We start from the raw sequence: 20,029 nt of genomic DNA, 5'->3' as shown, positions 1-20,029 counted from the left end.
AAATAAACCTCAGTTGTTTGGGTCAGTGGAAATCACCAAATTCTGCTCTAGCTGTATGGAACTTACAGTGTCTTTCTTTTTATGCATTTGCTGTTACTTCATAACAAACAAACAGCAAGAACAAGAAAAAACCCTTTTCATCTTCTTGGACTCGCTGACTTTACCTTTGCCATCAGGGATGATTGGGTGGAGACCCAGCCCTGACCCTCTTTCAGGTCAGGTTTTCCGTTCTTTGCCTTCAATTGCATTGCACCTGCTATACTCCTGTAGAGCAGTATTAACATGTAATTGATTTTCTGGGCTGTGTTCCCTGCTGGATTGTAACTTTGTAGCTCTGTGAGGTCTTCTGTGTCCTTCATCATCACGTTCTTCGTTCTTCGTTCTTCAGCATTCTAGCACAATCGCTGGCACTTAAACACCAGTCACTAAATGTTTGTTGATTAAACAGCCTCACAATGACTTATGACAACTGTGTACACACAAAGTGAAGGGCTCACTTGAGGCAGGTTAAACTCCTGATGTGATTTGGTTCTAAATCTGTGGATTTTTTTTTTTTGTCTAAATAGTCTAGAAGTTCTCTGTAAAATTTCTACATATAAACTCCTGTCGTTCAAGGATGACTTCCATAATTATAATATTAAATTATTTTTTTACTTGAAAATATATTTTTCAGTGATAAATTTGAGCCTCTCTCCTCAATCCAAATAACCAAATTTCAACTTTCAAAAGCAGATATGTTAATGATAGTCTTTAACAAGTTTTCCTACCTTTTTCAGAATTTGTTATAAATTATAGAGTAGACTGGTGCTCAACTTCTCAACCCAAATCACAAGAATCTTAAGAATGTCTGTATAGTCTTCTTTGGTTAATCCCACTTCTCAAAATCTGTTCCAAGGAAATAATCAGGGATAAGATCACACCGAAATGTATACTATTATTTTTTCCTAGTTTTTAAACAATTATAAATGCTCTCTTAGTTTCATAAATTTATCCCAGTAATGTTTCGTAAATGTATTTCATAAGGTCATTTATTCATTTGTGTGAAAAAGGCAGTTGTCATGGTAATAGCTTAAAGTTAACAGACACACAGTCTTACTGGTGTTTATGAAAGCAGGTGGATCTGCTCTAATGCAAAGCACTGTTGTGGTTTAAAAATAACTGGAGCAAAATACAGAGGGAATTTAAAATGAGCATGTAGGAGTATTTTCACTATACAGGTAGAAAGAATAAAGTTTCAGAAGCTCCCCAATTTAGAAAGCCATTTCTATTGTAATCAAATATTCAGATCACTAACTTTCCCAAAGAATGCAGATTTTATTCAGAACAATCCAGGGTAATGAAATTGGACTTAAGTCTGATTTTCAGAGACTGAGTCAATAAAATGTGAGATGTGTCTGAAAAATAAGGCAAACAAATAGGATTATTTTTGTGGACAACGTATGTTATCTTTGATTCCCTGCCTACACTATTTGGTTTGTCATAACTTGCCATGATGCTAATTAGATGACAGAATGAATGAATGTGCTTTCACAGAAGAATGGCAGATACTAAAAATAATTTAAAAAAGGCAGTACCTGAGCTTGACTAATTTCACTGTTGTGCATTTCAGGCAGTTTTGAAATCTGTGGAATTTCTGATGGGAAACAATTTTTCCTTACTAAATGGATCATTAAAAAGTCCATTTACTACGGTAAAACACATGTTTTAAATGTCTCTCTTCCCCTCTCTCTCTCTCTACGTATATAAATAAAATTTTTCTCTTCAACTATGGAAGGTTGAATTTCATTAATATATCACAGTTATTATTTTTTTAGAGAGAGAGAGAGCGAGAGTGTGCACGTGCACATGGGGCTCAATATCGTGAACTGTGAGATCATGACCTGAGCCAAATCAAGAGTTGGATGCTTAACCCACTGAGCCACCCAGGTGCCCTTTCACTGATATAATTTTAAAAGAGTGAAACAAATTTTTAATACTAAGTAGTTATTTTTTTTAAGGTTGTTGTATTCAGATAACATTAGCAGAAGTCACTGCCTGAAGGTTTCTGTGTTAGGAAAACAAAATATTGTTGTCTATCAAACTGTAAGGTATATCTGATTATTGACTTGAAAGCTTAATGATCTTATAGCTTTATTTTTAACATATATTCAACATCTTAGATTAGCAGTCATCTCTGTAATTTAGAGCCCAAAACCTCAAAACAAATCAGGTTTATGTGTGTAAAATATGTGCATATTTTTAAATGCTGCATAAAATACAAATATATATAACATATTTTACATAATCCCTACTCCTTAATGAATATTACAGTAATTTACCAATTTCTGCAGTTCAAACAATTAGGATGTAGATGAAAAATAAAACTGTACACCAAAAATTTGCCTGGAATATCATGTACATTTTAATTCCACGTAAACTGGGGGCTCCTGGGTGGCTCAGTTGGTTAAGCATCCGACTCTTGGTTTCACTCAGGTCGTGATCTCATGACTTTCTGAGTTCGAACCCCACATTGGGCTCTGTGCTGGCAGCACAGAGCTTGCTTGGGATTCTCTCTCTCCCTCTCTCGCTGCCCTTCCCACATCTGTGCTGTCTCTGTCTGTCTCAAAATACAGAAGTAAACTGAAAAAATTTCTTTAATTCCAAGTAAATTGAAATGTGACTATGATGCATTTTCAGTTGCTGCCTTCCTAATGGAAGCTATCCAGGCTCTTTTTTAAAATATATTTTTTAATAGTTAATGATTCTTGAGAGAGAGAGAGAGAGAGAGACAGAGCATGAGCAGCAGAAGGGCAGAGAGAGAGGGAGACACAGAATCCAAAGTAGGCTCCAGACTCCAAGCTGTCGGCTCAGAGCCTGACAAGGGGCTCGAGCTCGTGAATGGCGAGATCATGACCTCAGCCAAAGTTAGATGCTTAGCTGACTGGGCCACCCAGGCGCCCCTCCGGATACTTTTAAATAAGTGTCCAAAAGTCCCAACCGGTTCACGTGTAATCCTATCCACAGGACACTGAATGTCTGAATAAGTAATTAAAATTGAGTCCTAAGTAGCCCAATTTCCCCTGTGTGATACGAAATGGGAAAATATTTACTATTATGCAGATAATTGACTTGATTCCTTGTACCTGGTATATAACTGTTAGTAACTGAAGTACAGAGGAGGTAGGTGACAAGTTTTGGATTCTTTTAAGTGCCCGTAGCCTCGGAATGAGCACCAGAGACGTGAAACCTTAACCTTAAGATAGTTGCTCATATACGTGAGGATTTAAGTTACAGGGTAAGTGTAATGATTGCTCCGTGCAGTAGTCTTTAAACGTAACTTTCAGAGTGTTGATTTTCACAATTACAAATAAGTACAATTTAACTAGTAATTAACATGGAGATGTTCAAAAATGCTCTGCACTGATGCCTCATTTGCAAGTACAGTTGATGATCTCTGTTTTGAGGCAATCTGTCTCCGAGTTTAATCCTTATTTGAAAATTTCCCTAAGGACGTTCCTTTTCTTGCAAAGTGAAGTGGTTTATTTGGAAAAATATTGAAATGCTATTTCCTATGCATTTCTTTTAAAGAAACGAATAATTATTTGCATTATATTAGGATATCCATGCAAGCAGAATTAATTTATTTTGGCAACAGAACCCCCCCATGCCCCCATCGATACATAGACTTAGTTCTACTTTGTATTTAGCATTTCTCTGTCATTAGAGAATTTTGAGATACAGTATTCGCTAACATTAACATACCCCTGGTTTGACAATAAAAATGTTAACTTTTTCTTAAACCATTAGAACAAATTAACTCCTTTTAGCAAAGCATGCATTTGGACAAACACATATTATCTTTTTAGTACACCCATATATAAGCCATACTCATTTTGAGATCCTCAAGTTTTACTATTCTGTATACTTAATTGGCTCAATTCTTCTGTGAATTCTTATTATTGAAATATTTTCTTTGGTACAGAAAATTTATCAATATTTTATGAAGAATATACATCTAAGGTATTTCTAATGTTTCCAATGAATTTGCTTCTGGCTTAAATTATATTTTCTAAAATAAAATGAATGAACGTTTAACATGCCAAGTCATTATAAAACTACCTGGGAAATTTGGAAGATATGCCAAGTCACTGTAGACATATCAGGGGAGTTCTGCATACATACAGTGTCAGGGTGGACACATTTGGAAGATGAGGAGGCATCCAGTTTAATTTAGACCGTCATGAGGAACTAAGGAGACTTTCAAGATTAGGGTAGAATCTTGGAAGGTTAGGTGAGTTAGAGAGACATCCTACATCAGAAAAGATGTCCCTGGGAAATTGAAAAGACATCCAAGGATAGCGATTGAACTGGGCAAGTGTAGATCCAGCACTGGTCAGTGTGGACAAACCTGAGGATTTAGAGAGACTTTCCTATTTTGTAAGATTAGGGTGATGTCCAAGGATAGTTTAGAAACTACTGCGCATGAGAGAGACATCCTACGTTATAGTTGGCAAACCTGGGAAGTTAGGGAGGAATCACAAGTCAGTGTATACACACTTGGGAATTAGGGAGCTAGCTGGTATAGACACCCTTGGGGAGGAAGTGAAAGTGTTAGAGTAGGAATTTCAGGGAATTTGGGAGATATTCAAGGTCATGGTAGGCACATTGGAGAACTAGGGAACCATCCCAGATCAGGGTAGACCCCCGGGACGGTGGAGACATATTAGAAAAAAAAAAAATTAACCCTTTGCAACTGTGCCTTAGTCCTTCTCTCTAGAGTCAATATTCCTTCTGATTTTTCCTTTATCATCTGTAATAACATGACACTGAATTTATGAAAATGTACTCCAATTTGTATACTTTTTGAAAAATTGCACTCAAAGGTGTGTTAGTATAAGTATAAATGTGACTTGCATGACAACTGTGACTTGCTTTACACGAAAAACATTTAAGATTCCTTTCCAAATGTGTTTTGTATTATTTATATTTGGCTACATTTTAGATACAAGAGAAATATATATCCATGGCTTTTTAAAAAGCATAGTAAGTCTATGTATGTCTTAATGTGAACACAGAAAACCATAGAGATCATTACTTTTTTCCCTTTGGAGATAACGCATTTGGGTAATGGATAACAAACCACCCGTCCTCTGTTTGGAGAATGTGCTCTTGTCGCTTTGTGCTCAAAGCCCTCCTGGTACCCATTGCCATGTTGTATGTTGTGAGTTAATAAAGTCACAGTCGAATGGTCTTTTTGACTGAAGTATACCTCGGAGGCTCTTTTGCTCAAAGGGTCCTCACTTTTAGTGAAGTCATCCCCAGGGCTCCTTTGGTATTTTGCTTTTCTGTCCTTTCTTGTAGATGAATTGAGAATAGTGATATTAACTATTCACTTCGAAAGATGGGTCCAATGCATCCCGGTTGCCAACCACACAGGTAATAAGCTGGAAGCCAGTCATTTCCTTTGTCATGTTAAATCTGCAAAAGGAAAAGTAAAAGCTAAAGAAAAGCCCCATTTTATTAATGTAGATGTATGCTTACTATTTATTTTAGAGGTTTACTTAATTTTGACTTTTTCCTTGACAAGCTTTTTATGTGGAAAATAAACATTTATTCTCAATTAAGGGAAAATATTCATGTTTCAAATATGTTATCAGTTAAGTAATTTATTGAATTTATGTGTACATTTTCCTCCATTTATTTAAATTTGTTAATGCCTCACAGTTTATGAAATCAGAAATAGTCCACTGGATTTATCCTTTCCAGCTTCAATCTGATTCTTATTTACTTATGACTGCTAAGTTTACTTAGCTATTGTTTCTGAGATCATGTTGGGGAATAACAAAGAAAATGTAATTTGGTGCACAATTTTGTACGACTTGTTTTTTTCATATTCCCTCTTAAAAGGCTTGAACAGCATCTGAACGTTTTATAGTATCCTATTGATTATTTCAATAGTTTTTGCTCTAAAATTTTTTCCTTCTTTCTTTTCTTCACATGCACATCTGTAAATAATGATTAGTATTCATAAGTTATTAAGTGTGTTTTTGAAATTCTAACTGTACTTCTAAGTGGCATGTAACTAGTACTCTCTCACGTTGTTTGATTTTTTCATGACCCATTTTGTGTGTGTGTGTGTGTGTGTGTATGTATATATGTGTGTGTATATACATGTACATATACACACACACACACACACACACACACACACATATACATATTCCATGCACTTTGCCGCTCTAGGATATTAACTATTCTCATGTTGGAATGTGGAGTCAACTAAGGAATATTCACTTATTAATCGTGTACTGTCTGTTCAACACTGGCAAGTCAGAAAATCACCCAGGAGATTTTCTCTTGTTCTCTTTTGAGCTGTTGCACATTTATCTGGCCCCTGTCAGTACAGATCATTATAACTTTTCCATTTAATTTATCTTGATTATCTCCATCTCTCCCGCCAATGTAAGATCTCTCCTCTATAAATTTTGAAGGCGGGCAAAGAGTCCATTTTGATATGTTCTTCCTCTCCTCTCATCCTGACATGCTCTTAGATGCTTGAATTTCCATTGTGACTATTTGTAAATTCAAAATAATATTTTGAGTTTTTGCTCTCAGTGATCATATAATGAGTTATTATCTACATTTTCTCCCAAATACTTTTTATATTATGGAACTGCTGTCCCATGATACAGTTTTGAATTCTTTGAGAAAATCTTTTATTACTCCCTAGCCAGTGTAGAGTTTTCTGGCTTGGCATTCTTTTTCATTCTTCCAGGGATAATCTCTTCCTCCAGAATAGTTTGCTTTCTAAACTTGTGAGTGTAAAACTAACAAGTACGATTCCGGTTATTTTATTTGGTCTTTATGCCACAAAAATTTTGCCCATCAGTGTTTCATTTATTACTCGTTCTCCTCTATTCCGAGGAATGGCGTGTTTTAAAAATTTGTAAGTGAAATCACGTTGTTCATAGAAAATCAAATTTTTGTCAAGAAACACTTCCTAAATTTAAAAAGAATCATTTCCCTTGCTTCCATTTCTAAATGCAGTTATATTTTTATAGTAAAAGTTCAGGTGCACTGTTACCAGGAGGTGGTTAGCTGAAAGCATTCAATACGGTGAATTGTCAAATGGGAGAGCTTCCCCCATAAAAGCTTCCAATTATTCTAGCTTCCGCCATCTCTTCGCCTGTGAACTTTTACAGCTTTTGCAGCTAAAATAACACACCTTTGTCCTAATTTTATGTTGTCTTCAATCATTTCATGTGTGTTAGATTTGCCTCCTGAAGGAAATAATAAGGTATTTTAGGACAGAGGTTATGTTTGTACATTCCCAATACGTCTAGAATTCCAAAGCTTTCATTGTTAATAAGAAGACTGAATTTGTTACTCAACAAGCTTTTAAACAAAGGATATTTATGCATGTGATTAGCCATTAACAATAACAGCATAGAGATGCAAGCATATTAATTTAAACTTTAATTTCTGTAGGTAAAGAAAGCTATCTGTAGAAATTATGTAAATGTGAAAATAAGTAGCAAAATTATTTTAGCTTTTTTGCACTGTTTGCGATTTTCTATAGTGTGTTTACACTAACATTGCCTATTAGCATCTTTATTGGTGAATTGCTAAAAATAGTATCCTTTTTTTCTTTTACATGAGTGACTTAACATATATTTAAAATGTGAAGTTTAGCCTGTTTAAAACAGGAAACTTAGACAAACGATGTCATCTCTCACCAACACCAAAATCGTTAATTGTTGACTAGAGGGATAGTAATGATGTATAACTGACAGCCAGTATTCACATTTAATGGGGGATTAAGCATTAAGTTTGTATTAAAGTAAGATTTCTATGTATTTTATAATTTTCATAGCAGGTAATATTATAATGAATTTCTAGTCTATCTACCAGTGTCTCTTTTTCTACAACCCTAAATCTATAAGCTATTAGCAAACCCTGAAGTTACATGCTAATGAAAAGTTAACATTGAAATTTAAAATATTAAAATATATGTTATGTCCTCTTCCTGGGAGACACGCACACGGAACTATGCCAGCATGGCAGAGCTTTCTCAAAAGCATGAGTCTACCTAAAGCATATGTATGTAAGGTAGAAATGTATTCCAGCAATTTACTTTTCATATTTTTCCTCTGAAATAAGTGTTTATCGTTCTGCATTGTAAAGTGATTAAATTATAAGACATAGTTAGATCTGCCTTTATTATTGGAACGCCTGTAACATGTAGTCTTTGAATCAACAGGTGTGATACCTCCTGTGTTCTTCAGAGTGACCTTTCTCCTGACATGTTTGTTCCCAGCCCACAAGAGAGCAAACACAACTTCATGATATGGATTGTTGTGCTGAATAATGTATACCAGCACATATGTTATAAGTACTTTAGATCTCTGTACGAGAGGGAGAAATGCTTTCTTTTCCCTCCAACGGGTGTCGAAATCCTACGAATCCAACTCTACATAGAAAGAAATGGGGAGAGGAGGTTGGGGAACCCACCGCAGGGGGTGAGTGCCCTCTCGCCCGGCTGACTGTCCTCTGGGGCATCACCTTTTCGGTGAATTTATTCTGATGCCGCAATGCTGCAGTTAAGACACTAAGCAACGATCCTTTGTTCATTAACTCCCCACCCCTTGATGTTCCGTTCTCATTTACACAATGTCAATATGCTCCTTGCGGTTCTTTTTGCTCTTCTCAAACACACTATGACCTTTAATTGAAAGGAGAAAATTGGTTGTGATACTGTGGCAAGAGAGATCTTGTGGGATTTGAATTTATCAGAACAGATAGTAGCTCAGGGTTTGGTGCCACGCGAACGGAAGGTAGGCGACAGAAAATCAAGTAGGAAAACCCGGAAAGAAATGTGGTACGTGAAACCTATTCACAATAAACAGATTAATGTGAAGCCTGCATAGAGGAACAAGAGACGAATAATACGTGAATATAACCTGAATACATTGTCTTGTATCTCACACTGTCATTGTGGAGAATGGACAGTAAGCTCCTTGTGTGCAATGCCGAGCTGCTTCTTCCTTTCCTTTTCTTTCTGGAAGCATGCCCTCAGTGACTAATCCATCATAATAACAATGTGACAGTGTCCTCAGTTAGCTCTTGTCCTAAAAGCTTAAAGTGTACAAAATGTCCTGATTCACTCATTGGTCTTATTTTCCCTAAACTCTATGTACTCCCATTGCTCAGCCCTCGGGCCCAATTAAATGATTTTTTAAAAATTAGGTTCGCCAGAAAAGAAAACAAAAACAAACCCGTTTTCTTTGCAGATGCAGCCTGAATGGTAGGTCTAATTGAGGAGCAGACACAGGTGGTGATAATGTAAAGATGAAAGGCAACAGAATCCGGGCCCATGTCTCCCTCTCACCTTCCTTCTTGTCCTTTGTTGGGACAAAAGAAGGCAGCCTTCCTCTTTCCATCATCCGCTGTCACAATGCTGACCGGCCTGCCTTGCAAAATTACCTCCAGAGTGACACAGAATGTGTCCCAAGTTCAGGCAGATGACAAAACTGAAGATCCAGTTATATGCAATTGAAAAAAAAAAATGATTTTGAGGCGCTTTTCAAAATATTAAAGGCTTTTGGGTGTTGGCCCCGAACAGTGGCCCGGAGGACACATGAACTAGATCGGACAATTTTTCAATAGTATTGACAAATGGCATGTGCTCTGTGAAGCCTTCCCCGTCTTTCCCAGGCAGAATAAGTGGTACAGGGACAGCTTTGACCAACAGATAAAATTTTAGCCCAGACTCTGACAGTCTGAGGGATCGTGAGGATTAAAGTTGCCGAGTATCTGAAATCAAGGCCATCTGAAAATTCGGAAATGTATGACCGTGATACGTTTCAGTTGTCTCCTGCAACATAACAAACCACCCCACGCTTGAGGGCATAACGTGTCAGTCATTTCCTTGTGCCTTGACCTGTGGATGGGAGTGAAAGTGGCATCTTGGGAACAGGCTGTCTCCGCCCCATGTCCGGGGCTGCTCCTGGGAAGACTTAAATGGCCGAAGCCACCCGCGTGTTTGTCTACCTCTGAGTCTGACTTAAGGCTCAGCAGGGACTACCGGCCAGGCCCTTACGTTCTTGCTCTGTGAGGCTCCAGATTCTTCCAACATGGTTGCTGGCTCCCAGGGCTGTGTTCTGAGAGGGAGCATCCAGACAGCGAGCTTTCCAAGAGAGCCAGATAGAAGCTGTATGCCTTTTAGGACCATGTCCTGGAAGTTACGTAGAATTGCTTCCTCTGTAATCTGTGGCTCAAAGCAGTCACGAGCCTGCCCCAATTTGAAAGGAGGAGACAGAGACCTGACCTCCTCATGAGAGGAAAGTCAAAGAATTTGAGGCCATCTTTTTCTGACTGTGGATGTTGTAACCATACTACCTTCTCCTGACATTTGGTAATGCCTCATTGTCGCTCTGTTAGACATTATTTGTTTTCTCTTTTCAAATGACTGAGTCCATGCAAGACCAAGGTCATTCTAAATCTTCTTTAAAATTCAAGTTTTAACATAGTATCTACTAAAATTAGGCTACCAAATCAAGCAAGAATAATGTTTACAAACATTCCTAGAGAAAATTAAAGAGTAATAATTGAAGAGAGTCAAAATTACATGGTTTATCTCTTAAATGTGGTCATTTGTACCTGAACACCTTGATCGGCATGAGTCTATAACGTTTCATCCTTAAATCAGAATACTTGCACAATCTGTGTTTTTTTCATTTATTCTACTGTTTCACAGTTTTCTAGAGATGGACATTTGGGAAGGGGACAGTGTTTTTAGGAAAGCTTCATCAAGTAGACAACCACAACAACAACAACAAAAAAGGCAAGAAGAGTGTATATCACCTTGCTTTCCAGGTATAGATTGAAAAGTGAATTTTATCACCAAGAAAGTGGACCATGAGAGAAAGGAGATTTTGACTCCAGAACTTGACATCTAACTTAACCATTTAGGTTCAAAGTTATAATGGCCTTCCTGCTGTTCTTTGAACAGGGACAACGCATGCTTTGCATTTGCCCGGGATGTTTCTCCATAGAATAAGCAAGCCTCACCCTATTACTCTATCACTTCTTTAGAACTTCTGCTAAATTGTCAACACCTTCCCTTTTCCTAACCACAAATTTTGCTGCCTCTTGCCCAGTCATTCACCTGCATAGTTTTATCATAGCACTGGCCTATAATAAAGTAGTTTATTTATTTATATGTATCTGCCTCACTCTGATGTAATTTCCATGAGCATAGAGCCTTTCCGCTTTATTTCCTACTATGATCCCAGTCCTTAGAATGGCCCTGACTCATAGGAAGCAATTAATATACCTTGGTTATAGAAAAGAATGGATACAAAGCATATAAAACTCCATTATGCAAGAGCTTGGAAGATAATTAAATCTTGATGCTTTGGGGATTTTATGTAATTCAATTTTAAAAATCATATCGAAGGCACTTGATACATGGTATTTGTTCTTTTAGCAGAAGCACCAACACAGAGATGAGGTAGAGGCCAGGTGCTACCATATTCTAAAATGCTATTTTAGACCGGCTGTGAACTACTCACAAACTACTCTGCACCATGAGAGCGTCACTCGTTAACAGGTGCGTAAAAGGCGTCTAAGCATGCATTACGGGAACATTTTTAATGGGAATGTCCTCGGACAAAGATTTTAGGGACATGGGGGTACATTTTCTCCTTAAACTAAGTGAGAAGAGCTTTTGGAGAAGCACTTAGGAACCTTGATTTGTATGCTCTGTGCTGTAGACACAGGGGTGAGTACCTGCCTCAGGTGTGAGAAACATCTAACAGCTTCATAGTCACAGATAGAGCATGAAGAACGATGGCCAGCCTGAGAGGCACCTGCACACCCACTGATGTCGGGGCCAGACACAGAGCACTCCGCAGGAGCTGGACACGCCGGGCTTTGCGGTTTTGAAAGGAGCCCCGTCAGAAAGGCCCCCGGATGTTACTAACACAAGAGTCAGTGCCTGTGGACTCCTGTAACGGGGGCTCAGCGGGGCGAAGTGAATCCTCTGAAGAAGGCTGGTTTCTCTGAGAGGATCCACCGGTAGGAAATCCCAGTGACAGAAGGTCATCGAGCAGTCTCAGAAGTTGTCTCTTCCATGGGACAGAATAGAAGAATGGGGTTGCAGGTTAGCGATTGTTTGAGACTGGGGAGGAGAGAATGAGAAAGGTTTTGAATTGGGTGAGAGGTTCATACTCAGATGTTAGGCGGGAAAGGACTTTTACACCCTTAAAAATTGGGAGTTGTTGTTAATAGCTGGGAGTGATCAGAAAAAAAAATTGTCAAATGCTAATAGACCTACCTACATTGTAACATTCCCCCCTGACCCCCACCGGGATTGATTTAAATTGTCTTCTTTTTAGTTTCTCTGGCCCTGATCAGTGTCTGTGTTTTACTCATTGTCTTATGTGAGTACTTTTAAGTCATTTGAAAGCCTCTAGGGGAAAACGTGACTGTATTTCCCACAAAGCAGGTGATGTCCTCTTCCACAGTCTTTTGAAATTGGGTGGTTCAGCACTGGGGTCACTTGGTCTTTTGTTGGAAGGATTTAAAATTTCTTAAAATGTTCTTAAACTGTTTCTTAAACTTTCTTCAAAATGTTATTTTGATTTAGCCCATATTAGGTTTGTGAGAAACACGCATGCCTTGCCCTAGCTGTTGGGGAAACAGTAGCTGGTTTCCAGCATTGCCCCTGCTCTGTCTGCATGGCACTGTCTTTACCACACCTACTCACCTTTGTTTCACAGATGTTGACCAGGCTCCAGTTAATTGTTTTCCTAAAAATCCAGGGCTCTTTGAAGCTTCAGATACTCCCAACGACTTCCCGGTGACAAAATTGTCCACTCAGAGACCGATTGATGGTTTTCTCCTAGAAAATGATCTCCTAGGTCTCTGACTTTTCTAAGCTTCTCTACTTTTTTTTTTTTTTTTTTCCAATGAGCTGGAGGTGGGTTCTAAGCCAACAGTAATGAGTGCAAATGCTGCTTGGAGGGGAGTTGGCTAGCCTGCTGTGGATTAAGGGAGTGGTTGACACCTGTCTTCCTAGTTTCCACCATACATATTATGGAAATAATCCCATTTGAGCATATCATTGATTGGTTTACTAAATCTGAAATGTATTGAAAAGTACTTTATGATCAAATAAAGTTTATCATAAGAATGAAAGGATAGTTTTACTTTGTAGAATTCGCTAATGTAATTCAGCCCATTAATAGGTGAGAATAGTCATGTAATGATAGCAATAGATGCTGAACAAGAATTTGACAAGGTTCACTATCTTTTTAAAATATTGAAACGGGCACCTGGGTGGCTCAGTAGGTTAAGAGTCCAACTTCAGCTTAGGTCATGATCTCATGGTTTGTGAGTTCGAGCCCCGCATCGGGCTCTGTGCTAACAGTTCAGGGCCTGGAGCCTGCTTCATACTCTGCCTGTCTTTCTCTCAAAAATAAAAATTAAAAACAAAATTTTTAATATTGAAACAAACAATATAAAGACGGAAATAAGTTATAAAATTGTATTTCTGTTCACAATATGTATTTAAAAATGCTAAGAAAATTCAGAGGAAGTTCTCTTAATGTGTTATATTTAATTATATAATATAATTATATTAAATGTCATATTTAAAGATGAATTGTAGACATTACCTTTGACCAGGATGAAAACAAGTGTGTCCAATTTTCATTACTGCAGTTCAAAGAATTACTGGAGATTAGGGATAATTCTGTAGATTCCTATAAAATAAATATAAATTTTGGCAAATTTTGAGAAAAATAATAGAAAAGTGTAAAACTCTATCATTTTGTAGATATGATCTCTATAGAATTCCTAGCAGAATAAACAACCTAGAAGTTCATGAGAGAATTGAATAAGTGTTCTGAACATGAGGTCAACTTACTCAATTCTTCAGCATCTATCTAAATCAGTAACTACTAATTAAAAATGTAATATAAAATTATTGCAACAACAATTAAAAGGATGTAGAAATTTACCTGGGAAATAATATGCAAAACCCTTATAATAGAAATTTTAAAACTGTAGTAAAGGAAACAAAAACAGAGCTGAATAAATGTAGAGACATAGTACATCTTTAACAATATAAAGATTTTTTCTATAATAACGTGTAAGTTCTATGTGATTTCAATAACAATTCATCTTGAAGAATTGAGCATACATATATAAATATCCATGAAAAGCTCAACTGATAAAAAAGAAGGTATCTCCTAAGAGATATATAGATACACTACGAAGTCTAAGTAATAAACACAATTAATATCATTGTAGGAAATAGTAAAAAGATTAAGGTAACAAAATAGAGTTCAAAACAGAACCCTTGGTTTGGGAACTAGATATAACTGTAACTAGTAAAACTATAAAAACTACGGGGAGAAATTTCTTTACAGAGCCCTGAAAGCACAATGCAAATGGGTTTGTCCGCAATGGATTTATCCACGTAAAAACTTAGTATTTTTGTTCAATTAGGAATATCAAAGAAAGAATTAAATGATGGATGACAGATTGAGTGAAGAGGTTTGCAAGAGGTTTAGTATTGAAACTACATAAAGACTGTCTTCTAAGCAACCAAAAATGATGAGGAAATTGGTAAGCAAATTGGCAAAGGATGTAAAGAGGCACAAAATTATGCAAATTATGTGAAAGATGCGCAGCGGCTTTAATAATCAGACAAATGGAAAATAAAAACAGAAATAAAATACAACTTTACCCCCATTGGATTCACAAAATGAGAGTGATACAACCCAGTGTTGACAAGAATGAGGAGGAATGATCACAACATGGCAACATGGACTGTTCGGCCTTCTGGAAAGAAACTCATCACAGTGAATTTATGAGTGCTCGTATCTTATTATCCAACAATCCGGTATTTGTTATTACACCCAGAAAATCTGGCCCTCACTTCCAAGAGGGTCACACCTGATTATGTTCATGGAAGTAGAGACGTAGAGACAACTTAGGTGTTTGAGGGAAAAGATGGGAAATGTATTGGTCACAGACTGTGGAATACTTAACCGACATGTCCAATCGACAAATCTAATGGTGACTGAAAAAGTGAAAACGTGATTTGTGCAACATGTCTGATTAGTTATTTGCACCTGTGATAAAAATCAAATATCATGTTAAAGTATAATACATAAGGACAATTTATCATACATATTGTCTTCTAAACCTTTTTTTTGAAATCTCTTAATAAAACTGAGCAGAATGTTCAGTGTTATTCCTTAAAATTTTCTGCCTATTAGGCTTTAAAATGTTAGGCAGTTTTGAATGTGGTATGGATGACTTCTGGTTAAAGCTTTTTCTTTGTGTCTTTACAAAGCCATTGAACACACAACGAATATATAACACATTTCTGTCATCATAAATGGGAAAACCGATGAGTCTGCTATTCTGTTCTTCTAACATTAGCCAATATTTTCGCTCTGAGAAAGTAACACATACCAAGTCTAGGTCTAACTTGTACAGAATCACACTGTAATGGTTTTTGTTTTTGAGGACTCGGTGATTACCATATTGTGTATGTTATCCCTACTGTAACATATTTTCTGCCCAATCCCAATTAATCCAGGAAGCCCTCTCTCCCCTCCTTCCCTGTTTTACTGGTGAAATCTAAATCTAACACTTTTATCAAATTAAAGGATATTTTTTTCAATCTGATGTGCCAGCTGTAACACACATTATGATATTTATTTATTTACTTTAAGGGCACATTGGATTTTGGCCCACACCTGACCTAAACTTCTCTCTTTGCATTATTCATTAGGTGGAAGAAATGCCAATTGGGAAAGCAATGGAAAATAAAGATAAGGAGACTAGAAAATACTTCCCTAAATAATTGAAAATGATTTACAAAAAAGTGATATAATTCTTAAATAAAACCTATACGATTGGTATAATTGTAACCATCTGCCAATGATTAAAATCCCAGTAGATAACAATGTAATCAAACCTACAGGATTAACTATCCATGAAAGTAGCTAAGAGTGTTCTTAGTATGTAAAATTAAAATATTAGCAACTAATAATATGGAGTGGTCAGTGGCAAAGAGTGGCATTTAACAGAATCTGGATTAATTTATATTTTTCTATTACACAGAAACAGCAAAATCTGATAGATTGCTGTATTAAGTTTTCTTTAGGGGAATGTTTTCAGGAATAAGAGATTTCATCTTGAGTTCTCTGCTTCTGTTATGTGGTGTTTATTCAAGATAAGTTTTAAATTGCAGAAAAGTGCAACTTGTTGATTCTTACTAGATTTGTTGATAATTCTGTCATTCTGGAATTGTCAGAGGCTTTCCTTATAAGATATGCACATTTTGGCATCCAGTCCTCCAACATCTTGCATGATTTAATATTGATACATATCTTTTTGTCATTCTGGAGTTTCAGAATGCCAGCTTGTGGTATGTCCTTTGTACACGATGAATTAAAATATTTGCCATTCTTTAAAGTACCTTCTTATCCATGATCCATCTTTTATTAAAAATTAAATCCATGGACTCCTATAAACATAGTGTTTGAACATTTTGTTCTCACCTAAGTATTTAACAATATAAATCAAGGTGCTGGGTGTTCTTTCCTGTGCTACCGGAGAAAAATAACTGACTTTTAAATGATTTTTAGTCGTAATTATAACAATAGCTCTCCTTCTTTCCCTGATGGCTTTTTTTTCCCCCAGGCGGCCTATTTTTATCCTGACATTTTTGTCCATCCTGTGAATTTCATCATGGGAAAGAAACAGTAGTTTGTCTCAGAGCAGCTCAATTTCGATCTCCGGGTGACAAGCTGATATTTCTTTCCTTTGAAGGAGCTTTTAATATGATGGGTTAAATGTCAAGGAAAAAACTCCCCTCATATATTGAACCTGGCTAACCTCATTTCTCTTAATATTAATGACATATTGACATTTGATTTTTTAAAAAGTGTTCTTTAAAAAAAAACATGTGAAGATTTTAAAAGAATACATTAATTGAGGTGTCTTGGCATTTAGTGTAATGCCAACATATTTCTAAGTATGAAAGGAATCATCAACGTTAAAGTTATTGGATTTATAAAGTACTTTATAAATTCATAGATTTATAAATTGGATTAAATGACTTTTAGTGGTAGTACTAGCTTAAAGAGTAAAACCTTGAATCTTTGGGGTAAAAATCCAATGAAAGACAGTATTCATTTTAATTTTAAGGATGATGTCTATTATGAAAACATGAAGGAGAGAAAAGACGAATAGAGCTAGAAGAAGAAATAACTTCTACTTATTACATAAAAGGAAAGCAAATTGTAAATGTCCGAATCTCAAGATACTTTATTAAAAGTTACTGTCTCCATCAGTGGCTCCACAGTCCAATGCTTTGGAAACACAAATATTATTTAATATTTGTTGAGAAAATACAATATTGTACTATTTGTTTGCTATATGTTTATGTCAGCCAATTCATTATACAGTAAGAACTAAATGTATTAGGCCACTGGTCAAGCCTGAAAAGTAATATCTTTTCATAGCTCTATGGCATAACAGGACATGAAATAAAGCACTTCAAGAGATGTGACTCATAACTCCCACATACCTTTAAAATGAGGAAGAGACATGAGGTTTGTAGTCTATTATATAAATGCTACAATTACTTCTTCCACTATTCTATCCTTTTCACCAACCTTTCTACACACACGCATGCACACACACACACACACACACGAAGAAGAACACATTTAAAATGTCTGTTCTGTACTTTTGTTATGGTAGCCACTCTCCACCTGTATTTAACTGTAAATTTAATTCAAGTAAATTTTAACTTAAAGAGTTTATTTCTTCATTTTTACTCGTCATATTTCAAGCGCTGAAAAGCTGTTTGTGGCTGTTGGCAACATTTTGAAGAGCAAAGATCTAAAACCTTTCTGTCATCACAGAAAGTTCTGTTGGAAAGCCCCACTAATTGACTTCTCAGTGTGAAATAAGGTATCTTCAAATACCCTTGATTCATTCTTGCTATTGTAGATTCAATATTTGAATGTCCGGTCATATATTCTGTCCAATAGCACAGAGCTGTGATGGACATCCATGTATATGTCACAAACCTCGAATTTAAAAACATTATCACCCCTGTTTGCTCTCCAGTTTACGTTCGCAAGAACATGCCCGTGAAATAACAGGACAGTTTGGTGTACTAATCACACTATAGAGCAAAGAAGATCAACTTTTTTTAGAGGAAACAGAGTAAACATTCATGTTGGCTACTTTTGTAGTGAAAACATTTTAAAATCATTTACCTCAATTATATACTAAATTGTACACCTGAAATTAATATTACTGTAGGATAACGAATTGGAATTTAAGTAAAAACTTTGAAAAAATGATGGGAATTTCAGAAAAAATAGTAAAATCATTTACCTTGATTTGTTTGAAGGCAAGCTTTAAAAAAAGTGTTGCCTTTTTTGAAACTTCCTTCTTTGAATGAATTTTTCTTCAGAATGTCTTGTTTTGTAATTGCATCAGACGTTTGACGTTCAAAGCAATCCTTTGAAGAAATTAGCTTTTCCTACGCTGAAAACTTCTTTCGATAAAGGACGTACGTGGAAATTTCAAACCACAGGATATTTATTATATTAAAATACAAGGCGCACAGATGACAAGGCCGTCATGAAATACTCGGCATCATTTCAAAATGCTGATGTGTTTTAACCAAACGTTATTTTATATAAAGTTACTTCTCTATAACAGTAAGAAACTTTATCCCTACTGGGGAGAAGATAAACTGAAGTTCAGAGAGGTTTATACCTAATTCACACCGGTAGTGACTGCAGAGTACAGATTTGAGGTAAGTCGTGTGCTTGCAAAGGTACAGCACTCATATCCTGAAAAACTGGATCAAACAAAAAATCCCAAAAAACAAAACTGGGGGCGCCTGAGTGGCTCAGTGAGTTAAGCGCCCCACTGTCTATTTCAGCTCAGGTCATAATCTCACGGTTCCCTGAGTTCAAGCCCAGAATCGGACTCTGAGCTGATGTCTTAGTGCCTGCTTGGGATTCTCTCTCTCCCTCTTTCTCTGCCCGCCTGCACCCACCCCCTCATTCACGCTCTCTCTAAATAAACATTTAAAGAAAAAAACCAAGTGATTTTCTGTGATGTAAATACTCCCATTATGGCCACGTTTAGATTACGAAGGGTTGTAAATCTCTAAAAATTCCCACATATTTTGTACCTGTTCTTTTGAGCCAGTCTGTGTCATTCCAGCACACCACTGTGGCTCTGCCTCTAACAGAAAACCTTGGCATTATGGGGAAAAGGTGAATGGTTCTGCTAAAACCAAGAACATCACAATAGTATGGACCATCCCTTTCTTGACTCCTGAATTGTATTTCACGGTACTGTCATTAGGGAGATCTAGCTTGACTTTTATCGAAGTATGATTATTTTTGAAGACATCAAAAATACTTTACTACATTTCTCTCTCTTATTTGAACTTTGTTGCACAATATAGATCCTAGAAGAAAACAAAAATTTTAGCATACTACCACTGTTACCGTATATTCGATTTGATTTGCCTTTCTGCTCTTTCAACAAGCTTATTCCAGGCTGATGTCTGACCACCAGGTAAAAATTAGGCTGAATAATAGAGCAAAACATGTGAGCATCCCTGTGTAGGTAGCAATAGCCTTTGTAACCAATGATTTCCAATGTGAGATTTTATTTTCATAATGGAGAAGTCTTAAGACTCAAGTGACCATTATCTAATAATTATCATAAAGAACAGTGTATTACTAACTATAAACGTTCAATTTATTGTTTTATTTTGTGTAGATGTTTTCCAAATTAGAATTACAAATGATCAGCATTAAAAATTCCACCCAGCAGACCAACTTGTTCATTTACAGGCATGTGTTATCTTGACACTAATTCAAGTCTCCACTAACTCATTGTTGAGGCAGTGTTCCCCTAAACCTGATACAGCATTGCACAAAATAAAGATGATTGAAGTGAGAGACCGGAAAATCTCTAAAAACAT

This window comes from Panthera onca, chromosome B1 (genome assembly GCF_046562875.1).
Source record: "Panthera onca isolate mPanOnc1 chromosome B1, mPanOnc1 haplotype 2, whole genome shotgun sequence".
In the NCBI taxonomy this organism is placed as follows: domain Eukaryota; kingdom Metazoa; phylum Chordata; class Mammalia; order Carnivora; family Felidae; genus Panthera; species Panthera onca.
This window is presented reverse-complemented; position numbering follows the sequence as displayed.